Consider the following 13641-nt stretch of genomic DNA (forward strand, 5'->3'; position numbering starts at 1 on the left):
GCTTTACCCTGTAGTGCCAAGGTTTTCCAGAACCTGGGGCAACATGTAGTACCAGATATTTAAATAGCTTAAACTTTAAACTTATAAATTCAAGCTTCTGGTATTTGATAATTTTTAAGAAATATATTTTTATTTTATATTAAATATTAGTATTTGTACAAAAACTCAATATATTCTTATATTCATCATTATTCATTATTCTTCTCAAAAGATAGAATGTCTGTATGATTTGAAAAAAAATTTTAAATATGGAATGCTTCACGAATTTGCGTGTCATCCTTGAGCAGGGGCCATGCTAATCTTCTCTGTATCGTTCCAATTTTAGTATATGTGCTGTCAAAGTGAGCACTGATTTGAAAATTTTAAAGCTTCCTCTTATACTAAATTTTATGCAAGTTATCATTATAAAACTATATAAATAGGAAAACTCAGTTCTCTCCTCAAATAAGCACTGAAATGTGAAATCAACATTAGAAAGTTCATATTTTGGTATTTTAGAAAATTATGTGAATGTGCTGTTTACCTCAAATTCAATGACTTCACTTGCAGAAATTATTTTATCTTTAATAAAGCCAATATACACCAACATTGATATATTCTTTTCTGAAATGTTTTACTCACACTATTATAGGCTCTGATTAGAGGAGAATGGATACCAGAATAATGAACAATATCTCATAATAATACTTTAGTATTAAAGCAATATTTCTAGTAGTGTCTAATTAGTTGAGTTTAAAGATTATGACAATGTCATAGAATTCGAAGAACTGTTAGAATGAAGTGAAAGAGGCAATACTTTATGTAGGGGGAGTTGATTTTAGATATTAGATGTAGAGGATGGCATATTTTAGAGAAACATAAGAGCACAAATTATGTTAACTTAGAAAGTAGAGCTAATGAAAGAAAGTTGTCCTAATAAAATAAAGCCAACCAGGAGCTGCACAATTCCAGCATTCTTGGCATAAAGTCCGCTTGGTCTACAATCAGGTTTATTCAGATATTTATGTCTGTCTAAATGATTTCAGAATTGTTTACTGGATTTTATATTTGCAATAGTTTTATTTGCATACAAGTCATATATTCTACCATTCATTCATTTAAAGCATATCAGTAATTATCTTTAACTAAATATAGAGAGGGATATGGCTTTTACTATACTCAAATTTCAGAATGCCTTTTGACCCTATAAATAAACATGTACTTTTTATAGTTTATTCTTCTTTTGTCTCTATACTTCAGTTATGTTACCACTTATGTATTTGTTGTTGTCATAGAACTATCTATTTTGACATGTTTGACGTGTGACCTAGAGGAAGAATATAATTTTATCATGTAGAATTGTTGTGTGATGGGATTCTTGCAGTTAGCAAGATATTTTAGGACTTAAACATAGAATAAAAGATATAGTGTTTTCATTTTTATAGATGAAGGGTAAGTATGCAATATTAAATTTATCTATTCACAGTTCTAGAATGTTTATGCTATTTATACTACATTATAAATAATTCATTAAAAACATCGGGTATTAATTTGTATGTGAACAAAAATGCTTTGACAACTTATTAGAGTATATCTGAGAGTTGAAGTGATAGCCAATATTGCATCTTTAACATTGTGAGATTATAGGTTTTCCCAAGTTATTGTCACTATTTTACATTCCTCTCTGAAGATTTAATTATCTTACAAAATCAACAGAAATTTTTATTATCTGCCATTTTGAAGTACGTAGTGGACAGTTTTAGAGTGTTGTGGAAGGCCAGAGCCTTTCTTTTGTGGTGGTTGTTGTTGTTGGATTTTGGGCCACACCCAGTGACTCTTAGGGTTACTCCTAGCTATGCTCTCAGAAATAGGCCCTAGCTGGGGGGACCATATGGGAAGCTGGGGGATCAAACTGCGGTCTGCCCAAGGTCAGCCATGTGCCAGGCAAACACCTTACCACTGTGCCACCGAGGCCAGAGCCATTCTTAATAATTCTTGTCCAATTTGGCTGGAGAGTTGAGTGCTTGGGCCCCAGAAATTAATTCTGTAAAAGTACTTTGCAACTAAGGACACCGAGACCACTCCAATCAGTGCTTAGGGATCTTAATACTGTTGGGACTCCAGTGCTTCAGCTGACATCTGTGGGATGCTAGATGATGCCAGAAATAGACCTCCTCAGACATATTCAAATCCCTATACTGTCACTCTTTCCTTTATATGCCTTAATTAAAAAAAATCCAAATGGATATGAATGATATCTTATTATGATTTTGATTATATTTTCACTAATGGTTTTAGATTCCATTCTAGATGCTTTTTGCCATTTGTGTATCTTTTGGAGAGAGGTCATATTTTCATGTTTTAATTATCAGAATAATCATTTTGTTACTGAACTGAAAACATATATAAAAATGCATATTTTATAAAATTACATTTTCAAATATAAATTCTTTATTAGCAATGAGAGTTTTGGTATTTCCTCTCATTTTGTTGGTTGTTTTTATGATTTCTGAAAATTAATCTTCCTTGAAATTAATCTTAATAAACTAATGTTTGCATTACATGTAAGAAGTTTTCAGTTGCTATCTTTTAAAATTATTTTCTCCATCTTATTTGATAATTCTGGTAATCTAATTAGGTATATTGTGTTGCATTTAATGTTCTCCACATTCCCTAAGGCTGTGTTCATTTTTTAAAATTTCAGATTGAATTATTGTGTTGATTTGTCATTAATTTAGTTAATTCTTCTGCCATCTCAAGTTCACTGTTGAGTTTTTTTTTTAATTTTTCTTCATTTAAGCACCAAGGTTATACAATTTTTTATGATTGAGTTTTTTGGTTTTTTGTTTGTTTGTTTTTTGGGGAGGTAACACCCTGCAGCACTCAGGAGTTATTCCTGGCTCTGTGCTCAGAAGTCTCTCCAGGCAAGCTTGGGGGACCTTATGGGATGCTGGAATTTGAACCAGGATCTGTTCAGTTTTGGCCACATGCAAGGCAAGCGCCTTACCGCTGTGCTATCTCTCCTGCCCCCAGTGACTGAGTTTTAATCATAAAATGTATACCATATTTCAGCATTGCACATTTCTTGACACCAATGTCCCCAGTTTCCCACCCGCCCCACTCTCCCCATCAGCTGCCTCTTGGCAGATATTTTACTCTTCTCTCTCTTTTCTTTTTTACTTTTTGACACTGTGATTTACACTATTGGTAATGAAGGTGTGTGTGTTTAGCAAATCACTTTATCACCTTTTATCACCCATTTTTGTCCAGAATGATCAGTTCCAATTATCCTTGTTCCCTACTCTGTGCTAGATGCACTGCTCCACTATTTGTGATAAGCTTCCTACCATGGAAGCTTCTGGCCCTCTTCTATATTGTTTCTAGATATTACTACCATGCTTTCTTTTTTATCTCTTATATCCTATTAATAAATGAATTTACTCTATGTATGTATCTCTTCATCTGACTTATTTCACTCAGGATAATAATATCCATATCCATCCAAGTATATAGCTATTAGGAAAAATTAAGTCTTGGATTTTCTTATACTTTTGTTGAGGATATTTGAGTCTGTGTTCTTTAAGATTATAACCCTATATTAGGCCTGAGTGATAGCACAGTGGTAGCGTGTTTGCCTTGCACAAGGCTGACCCAGGACGGACTTGGGTTCAATTCCTGGCTTCCCATATGGTTCCCCAAGCCAGGAGCGATTTCTGAGCACATAGCCAGGAGTAACCCCTGAGCATCACCAGGTGTGGCTAAAATACCAACCAACTAAACAAACAAAAAAGAATATAACCTTAAATATTATCCTCTTTTTTTTTTTTTTTTTTTTTTTTTGCCTCTGTCTGATTTTAGTTTCAGGCTAAATTCAGCTTCATAGAAACTATTTGGGTGTGTTTTATTTCTCATATTTCTGTTGGTTGTTGAAAAGTTTTGATAGTACATGCTCTTTAATGCACCTATTTCTACAAGATTCTCTTACTTCGTGACATAAAGACTCTAAAGTAATCTCTGATTACCCTTTGAAGCTCTGTATTATCTGTAGTGATATCCCCTTTTCATTTCTCTTTCTGTTCATTAAGTTTCTGTCTTTCTTTTTGAGGGTTACTGATGATTTATTAATCATTTTTTAAACAACCAAATTTTGATTTCATTGATCTTTTGGGCTGTGTTTTTGGTGTCCAGTTCATTAATTTCTGCTCTAAGTTCCATTATTTAAGCTGTCAATTTAAGCTCATTTTGTTTCTCCTTATTTAATTTCTTAACCTATGCTATTAAGTTATTCTTTTTATTCCTTCTGGATGAACACTTGTAAATCTCTAAATTTTATTATTAATACTGCTTTAGCTATGTCCCACACATTCTGATAATTTGTGTCTTTATTTTCATTTGTTTCCAGGATTATTTATATTTCTTCTTTGATCTTATCTCTGACTAATTGGTTATTCACTAGTGAGCTGTTTAATTTCCAGGTGTTAAAGTTTTTTTCTCTGTCTGTAATTCACTTCTATTTTCAGTGCATCATGGTCAGAGAAGATAGTTGTTACAATTTTATACTCTTAATTTTATGAAGGTATTTTTTATGGCACAGCATGCTGTCAATCTTGGAGAATGTCCCATCTGCATAGTAGAAAAATATATATTCAGCTTTTAAGTTATGAAAATTATATAGATATCTACTAAGCCACTCAATCATTTTTCCTCCAAAACTAGTGTATCCTTGTTGAGTTTTAACCTGGTTCATCTATCAAGAGGTGATAGGGAGGTGCTAAAGAGCTCCAATACTCCAGTTCAGCTATGGCTATATATCTTCAAATCTATTAGCAGTTGTTTAAGTATTATGCTGGCCCCTCATTGGGTGCATATATGTTTATGATTGCGATTTTTCCTGTTTTAAATATCTCTTGATTATTAAGAAATAACTCTCCCTGCCTTCTGTAACCATTGTAAGCCTGATATCTGTGTCATCTGATATTAGTATGGTCACCCCAGTCTTTGTAAGAGAGTTGTTTGCTTGATGAATTATCCCCTAATTTTTTAACTTTGAGTCTATATTTTTCTCTCACTATTAAATGTTTCTTTCAGGAAGCAAAACCTTTTTTCTCTGATCAATTTTGAAACTCTGTGCTGCCTAATTGGTGCATTTTATCTATTGACATTAAGAGATTATTTTCATGGGTTTTTGCGCCATGTTTTGGTAGATTGGTGTGTTGTGGGGGTCTTTCTTGCCTAAAACTAGTCTTACCTTTTTCTTTTAAGGTTGGCTTTGAGTCTGTAAATTTCTAAGATGTTATTTATCCTTATTCTTTATTTATTCTTTCTTCAAAACCGAATGCAGTTATGCTTGGTTGAATTATTGAAAAAATTCATTTCACTGAGTTTATTTTCACTATGTCCCACCCTACCACTGCCTTAAGGCCTTAGTGATGACTTGTGATAAATTTGCTGTGTATACTAATTATTTATTTTGTGATTTCCCTTTTTGATCTTGCTCCTTTCAGTAATCTATTTCTACCTGTGATTTTCATCATTGTGACTAGGATGTACCTTGGGGTGTTTTTATATGGGTCTCTTTTAGCTGGTAGTCTTAGGACTTCCAGAATGTTGGTGTATGCACTCTTCGATTTTGGTTTTGGGGCCACAAGTGGTGATGCTCATGGGTTACTTCTGGCTATGTGCTCAGAAATAGCTCCTGGCTTGGGGGACCATAAGGGACTCTGGGGATCAAACCCAGGTTCGTCCTGGGTCAGTAGAGTGCAAGGAAAACGTCCTACTGCTGCACTATTGCTCTGGCCCCAGGGCCACAGATACTTTTAGATGACTTTTTAATGGGGCCTCATGTGCATGAAGCATCTGTTTTATCACACTATTTCCTGTTCTGTTTTGTTTTGTTGGGCCACAACCAGCGGCACTCATGTGTTATTCCTGGATCTGTGCTCAAAAATCATCTCTCCTAGCAAGCTCAGGGGACCATATGGGATGCCAGGGATAAATCTGGGTCAGCTGCAAGCAAAGCAAATGCCCTACCTGCTGTGCTATCATCTGTCTCCAACTGAACACCCTCCATTTTTAAAAAGCATTATTTTATATTTGTCAACACTTAATCATACTTTTATTTTTTTAAGAGTACTATCTTTGATTTTTTAAGCACAACACCCATGATCTTATAAATATAAGAACTTATTTATAATAGTGGATTAAAATTCCAACAAACTTATTCCCTCAAAGGAAATTTGTGACATTTTTCTCCAGTGTAATGGTCACTCTTTCCAATTTCTTTACATGCTTCATAATCATTTGTCACCAAGAATACCTTGCAGCAATGCTGGATATTGATATCCCCTAGGAAAGAACTTTAATATTCTAGTTTGATTGTTGCATTATTTGTTTAGTGACCTGGATATAAACTTGTTTAGAAAAGTCTGTTATCTCCACATGTGTGTCTCTTGATAAATAAGTTCAGTTTCATGCTTGAATATGATTTTTCTACTATTAAGGATGATAGTGGTTTTAACCAGATATTTTTTTTCTTTATTTACCTCCAAATCTTCTACCCTGATCTGTTTTTATTGGCATAACATCCAGATTTTAATCACTATTTGTAAGGCTATTTCTTTGTTGTTTTTTTTTTATGAATGTAATTTCCAATTATTTTTAATTTTTTATCTTTATTTAAACACCGTGATTACAAACATGATTATAGTTGTATGATTACAGTCATGTAAAGAACACCCCCTTTCACCAGTGCAACATTCCCACCACCAATTTCCCAGATCTCCCTCCTCCCCACCCCCCTACACCTGTACTCGAGACAGGCTTTCTACTTCCCTATTTATTCACATTGTTATGATAGTTTTCAGTGTAGTCATCTCTCCAACTGCACTCATCACTCTATGTGATGAGCTTCATGTCATGAGCTGCCCCTACCGGCCCTCATCTCTCTTGTCTCTGAGATACAGTTAAAAATGTCTTTCATTTTTCTTAAAGCCCATAGATGAGTGAAACCATTCTGTGTCTTTCTCTCTCCCTCTGACTTACTTCGCTCAGCATAATAGATTCCATGTACATCCATGTATAGGAAAATATCATGACTTCATCTCTCCTGATGGCTGCATAGTATTCCATTGTGTATATGTACCACAGTTTCTTCAGCCACTCATCTGTTGAAGGGCATCTTGGTTTGTTTCCAGAGTCTGGCTATTGTAAATAGCGCTGCCATGAATATAGGAGTAAGGAAGGGATTTTTGTATTGTATTTTTGTGTTCCTTGGGTATATTCCTAGGAGTGGTATAGCTGGATCGTATGAAGCTCAATTTCCAGTTTCTGAAGGAATCTCCATATCGATTTCCATAAAGGCTGTACTAGACGGCATTCCCACCAGCAGTGAAAAAGAGTACCTTTCTCTCCACATCCCCGCCAGCACTTCTTGTTTTCCTTTTTTGTGATGTGTGCCAATCTCAGTGGCGTGAGGTGGTACCTCGTACTAGTTTCAATTTGCATCTCCCTGACGATTAGTGATGTTGAGCATCTTTTCATGTGCCTTTTGGCCATTTGCCTTTCTTCTTTTTCAAAGTGTCTGTTCATTTCTTCTCCCCATTTTTTGATGGGGTTAGTTGTTTTTTTCTTGTATAGTTCTGTCAGTACCTTGTAAATTTTGGATATTAGCCCTTTATCTGATGAGTATTGCGTGAATAATTTCTTCCACTCAGTGGATGGCCTTTGTATTCTGGGCACTATTTCCTTTGAAATGCAGAAGCTTCTCAGCTTAATATAGTCCCATCTGTTTATCTCTGCTTCCACTTGCTTGGAAAGTGCTGTCTCCTCCTTAAAGATGCCTTTAGTCTCAATGTCCTGGAGTGTTTCACCTACATGTTGTTCTATATACCTTATAGTTTCAGTTCTGATATCAAGGTCTTTAATCTATTTGGATTTTACCTTTGTGCATGGTGTTAGCTGGGGGTCTGAGTTCGCTTTTTTGCAAGTGGCTAACCAGTTGTGCCAACACCACTTGTTGAATAGACTTTCCCTGCTCCATTTAGGATTTCTTGCTCCTTTATCAAAAACGAGGTGGTTATATGTCTGAGGAACCTTCTCTGAGTACTCAAGCCTATTCCACTGATCTGAGGGTCTGTCTTTATTCCAATACAATGCTGTTTTTATAACTATTGCTTTCAAATACAGCTTAAAATTGGGGAAAGTAATGCCTCCCATATTCCTTTTCCCAAGGAGTGCTTTAGCTATTCGAGGTTGTTTGTTGTTCCAGATGAATTTCAGAAGTATTTGATCCACTTCTTTGAAGAATGTCATGGGTATCTTCAGAGGAATAGCGTTAAATCTGTAACAATGCTTTTGGAAGTATTGCCATTTTAATGATGTTGATCCTGCCAATCCATGAGCATGGTATGTGTTTCCATTTCCACGTGTCCTCTCTTATTTCTTGGAGCAGTGTTTTGTAGTTTTCTTTGTATAGATCCTTCACATCTTTAGTCAAGTTGACTCCAAGATATTTGAGTTTGTGTGGAACTAATGTGAATGGGATTGTTCTCTTAATGTCCATTTCTTCCCTATCATTATTAGTGTATAAAAAGGCCATTGATTTTTGTGTGTTAATTTTGTAGCCTGCCACTTTGCTATATGAATCTATTATTTCTAGAAGCTTTTTGGTAGAGTCTTTAGGGTTTTCTAAGTAGAGTATCATGTCATCTGCAAACAGTGTGAGCTTGACTTCTTCCTTTCCTATCTGGATTCCCTTGATATCTTTTTCTTGCCTAATTGTTATAGCAAGTACTTCCAGTACTATGTTGAATAGGAGTGGTGAGAGAGGACAGCCTTGTCTTGTACCAGAATTTAGAGGGAAGGATTTTAGTTTTTCTCCATTGAGGATAATATTTGCCACTGGCTTCTGGTAGATGGCTTTGACTATATTGAGAAAGGTTCCTTTTATTCCCATCTTGCTGAGAGTTTTCATCAAGAATGGGTGTTGAACCTTATCAAATGCTTTTTCTGCATCTATTGATATGACCATGTGATTTTTATTTTTTTTTTGTTGTTTATGTTGTGTATTATATTGATAGATTTACAGATGTTAAACCAGCCTTGCATTCCTGGGATGAAACCTACTTGATCAAAGTGAATGATCTTCTTGATGAGGCACTGGATCCTGTTCGCCAGGATTTTGTTGAGGATCTTTGCATCGGTGTTCATCAGGGATATTGTTCTGTAAATATTTTTTTGGCAGCATCTCTATCAGGTTTTGGTATTAAGGTGATGTTGGCTTCATAAAAGCTATTTGGAAGTGTTCCTGTTTTTTCGATTTCATAAAAGAGCCTTGCCAGGATTGGTAGTAGTTCCTCTTGAAAGGTTTGAAAAAATTCATTCGTGAATCCATCAGGGCCTGGGCTTTTGTTTTTGGGCAAATTTTTGATTACAGTTTTAATTTCCTCAATAGTGATGGGGGTGTTTAGATATGCTACCTCTTCTTTATTCAACCGTGGAAGGTTATATGAGTTCAGAAATTTATCCATTTCTTCCAGGTTCTCATATTTAGTGGCATAGAGTTTCTCAAAGTATTCTCTGAATACCCTTTGAATCTCTGCAGTATCTGTAGTGATCTCCCCCTTTTCATTTCTAATATGCATTATCAAGATTCTCTCTCTCTTTTGCTTTGTGAGTTTTGCCAATGGTCTATCAATCTTGTTTACTTTTTCAAAGAACCAAATTCTGCTTTCGTTGATCTTTCGGATTGTTTTATGGGTTTCCACTTTGTTGATTTCTGCTCTCAGCTTTGTTATTTCCTTCTGTCTCCCTATTTTTGGGTCCTTTTGTTGAGCACTTTCTAGTTCTATTAGCTGTGTCATTAAGCTACTCAGGTAAGCTCCTTCTTCCTTCCTGATGTGTGCTTGCAAAGCTATAAATTTTCCTCTCAGTACTGCTTTTGCTGTGTCCCATAAGTTTTGATAGTTTGTGTCTTTATTGTCATTTGTTTCCAGGAACCTTTTGATTTCCTCCTTGATTTCATCTCGGACCCACTGGTTATTCAGTATGAGGCTGTTTAACTTCCAGGAGTTAAATTTTTTCTTCTGTGTCCCTTTGCAGTTTACATCTAACTTCAGAGCCTTCTGGTCAGCAAAGGTAGCCTGCAAAATGTCTATCTTTTTTATTTTATGGAGTTATGTTTTATGTGCCAGCACGTGATCTATCCTGGAGAATGATCCATGTACATTGGAAAAGAATGTGTATCCAGGTTTCTGAGGATGGAGTGCCCTATATATATCTACTAGGCCTCTTTCTTCCATTTCTCTTTTCAGGTCTAGTATATTTTTGTTGAGTTTCCATTTGGTTGACCTATCAAGTGTTGACAAGCCTGTGTTGAGGTCTCCCACAATTATTGTGTTATTATTGATATCCTTCTTCAGATTTGTCAACAATTGTATTAAATACTTTGCTGGTCCCTCATTTGGTGCGTATATGTTTAGGAGAGTGATTTCTTCTTGCTGTACAAATTCCTTGATTAGTACATAATATCCATCTTTGTCCCATACAACTTTTCTGAGTATAAAGTTTGTGTCATCTGATATTAGTATGGCCCACCCCCTCTTTTTTAAAGGTTTTGTTTGCTTGAATGATTTTCCTCCAGCCTTTGATTTTGAGTCTATGTTTATTCTGACTATTCAGGTGTGTTTCTTGTAGACAGCAGAAGGTTGGCTTCAGTTTTTTGATCCATTTCGCCACTCTGTGCCTCTTAACTGGTGCATTTATTCCATTGACATTGAGAGAAATAATTGTCATGGGATTTATTGCCATCTTTGTGTAGAAGTTTGGTGTGTTTTTTGTTCTGTCTTGTTTTTAGAATAGATCTTTCAGTTTTTCTTTTAAGGCTGGTTTTGAGTCTGCAAAGTTTTTGAGCTGTTGTTTATCTGTGAAGCCATGTAAACATCCTTCAAACCTGAAAGTGAGTTTTGTTGGGTGCAGTACTCTTGTCAAACCATTTATTTCATTGAGTTTTGTCACTATATCCCACCACTGCCTTCTGGCCTTGAGTGTTTCTGGTGACAGGTGTGCTGTAAATTTCAAGGATGCTCCCTGGAATGTAATTTCCCTTTTTGATCTTGCTGCTTGCAGTATTCTATCTCTATCTGTGGGTTTCATCGTGGTGACTAGGATGTGTCTTGGGGTGTTTCTCCTGGGGTCTTTTTTAGCTGGTACTCTTCGGGCATGCAGGATTTGGTCACATGCTTTCTTTAGCTCTGGTAGTTTCTCTGTGATGATGTTCTTGACCATTGATTCTTCCTGAAGATTTTCTTCTTGGGTCTCTGGGACTCCAATGATTCTAAAGTTGTTTCTGTTGTGCTTATCAAAGACGTCTATTTACATCTGCTCATATTCTTTGAGTAAATTTTCCATTGTCTGATCATTTGATTTAAGGCTTTTTTCCTATCTCTTCTGCTGTGTAAAGTTGTTATGCATCTCGTCTTCTAAAGCACTAATTCTATCTGCAGCTGCTTTTAACCTGTTGGAAAGCTCATCCATTATGTTCTTCAATTCGTCTACTGAGTTTTTCAGACCTGTTATCTGATCTGATATTTCAGTTTGGAGTTTTCTGATTTCTATCTTCATATTCTCTTGATTTTTATTAGTGTTCTAATTTATACTTTCTTTGATTTCTGTGAGCAACCTCCATATTTCTTCTCTAAACTCCATTTCTGAAAGACTGCTTAGGCAGTTGGCCATTGTTGGGTCATCAGAGTTTCCATCTTCATTCTCTATGGTTGAAGTTGGTCTGCATAGTCTCCCCATTGTCACACTTATGCTGTGGGTTTTTCTATGTGTTGTGGTGGTACTCATTGGCTAGGTGGACACTCACCTCAGCCGAGGCAAGCTGTCAGGGGATGAATGCCAGAGAAGATCAAAGTTCCCAGGTTGATGCAAACCCAGGGAAGCCCCAAAATGTCTGCCAAGCTTTAGGGGACCAACAAAAGTCTCTTATCCACAACTCCAGCAGAAAAGACACACCTCAGCTGAGGCATGCCTTGAAGGGATTAATTCTGGAGAAGATCAAAGTTCCCAGGTTGATGCAGGCTGGGGGAGGTCCCAAAATGTCTGCCGAGCCTAGGGGGCCCAGTAGTCAGCCTTATCTGCAACTCCGGCACCCAAACACTCACCTCAGCCGAGGCAAGCTGTCAGGGAATGAATGCCAGAGAGGATCAAAGTTCTCAGGTAGATGCAAGCCCGGGGAAGCCCCAAAATGTCTGCTAAGCTTTAGGGGACCAGCAAAAGTCTCACTATTTCTTTGTTATTTTATTTTGATTTTAGTTTTTCTACATGGTATTCTATTTTGTTGTGTTGGGCATTGAAATTAGGCATCCATTGTTCTATATTTTCTAAGTTTAAGAACAGTAATTGTTCGTATTCTCTGTCAATTGGAATCAGTACCTTGGGACAGGTAATTATTGCAAAACCAGGCAAATTTGATTCTCGCTGAAACACAGTCTTTTTGCTATGGATCCAGGAACTGAGCATAGCAAGAAATTGGAACTTGATTCTTCCTAAAGTCTTAAAATATTCCCTATGAAACATTTTCTTTTTTTTTAAATTTAAACAACTTTATTACATACATGATTGTGTTTGGGTTTCAGTCATGTAAAGAACACCACCTATCACCAGTGCAACATTCCCATCACCAATGTCCCAAATCTCCCTCCTCCCCACTCAACCCCTGCCTGTACTCTAGACAGGCTTTTTATTTCCCTTGTACATTCTCATTATTAGTATAGTTCAAAACGTAGTGATTTCTCTAACTAAACTCATCCCTGTTTGTGGTGAGCTTCATGCAGTGAGCTGTAACTTCCAGCTCTTTTCTCTTTTGTGTCTGAAAGTTATTATTGCAAGAATGTCTTTCATTTTTCTTAAAACCCATAGATGAGTGAGACCATTCTGCGTCTTTCTCTCTCTCTGACTTATTTCACTCAGCATAATAGATTTCATGTACATCCATGTATAGGAAAACTTCCTATTGAGGCCAGCCTGCCTTCCTGTGAGCTTTCCGGGGAGTCTGCCTTTCCGTGAGCCTTCCGTGGAGGTGAGTCGACACGCCCAGAAAGGGAGGAGCCACTGAACTTCGCTGTATCTCAGATGCCAGCAACCTTCTGTCTCTCTACTCTGCTGTCCTGCATTTTCGGCCTGATTTCACCCTTGGTGCGGCTCATCAGCCAGCCTGCCTTCCTGTGAACTTTCCGGGGAGTCTGCCTTCCCGAGAGCCTTCCGTGGAGGTGAGTCGACACGCCCAGAAAGGGAGGAGCCACTGAACTTCGCTGGATCTCAGATGCCAGCACCCTTCTGCCTCTCTACTCTGCTGTCCTGCATTTTCGGCCTGATTTCACCCTTGGTGCGGCTCATCAGCCAGCCTGCCTTCCTGTGAGCTTTCCGGGGAGTTTGCCTTCCCATGAGCCTTCCGTGGAGGTGAGTCGACACGCCCAGAAAGGGAGGAGCCACTGAACTTCGCTGGATCTCAGATGCCAGCACACTTCTGCCTCTATACTCTGCTGTCCTGCATTTTTGGCCTGATTTCATCCTGGGTGCGGCTCATCTGCCAGCCTGCCTTCCTGTGAGCCTTCCGTGGAGGTGAGTCGACACGCCCAGAAAGGGAGAAGCCAGAGGAGC

The 13641-nt window shown here is 37.2% G+C and overlaps 1 non-coding gene across 1 annotated transcript; it reads right to left on the bottom strand.

Moving 5' to 3' along the window:
- Positions 1–242: 242 nt before the first annotated feature.
- LOC126031590 (U6 spliceosomal RNA) lies at positions 243–349 on the bottom strand. The gene has a single exon (XR_007503423.1). It is a non-coding gene; the product is annotated as a U6 spliceosomal RNA (small nuclear RNA).
- Positions 350–13641: the final 13292 nt, after the last annotated feature.

This window comes from Suncus etruscus, chromosome 15 (genome assembly GCF_024139225.1).
Source record: "Suncus etruscus isolate mSunEtr1 chromosome 15, mSunEtr1.pri.cur, whole genome shotgun sequence".
In the NCBI taxonomy this organism is placed as follows: Eukaryota; Metazoa; Chordata; class Mammalia; order Eulipotyphla; family Soricidae; genus Suncus; species Suncus etruscus.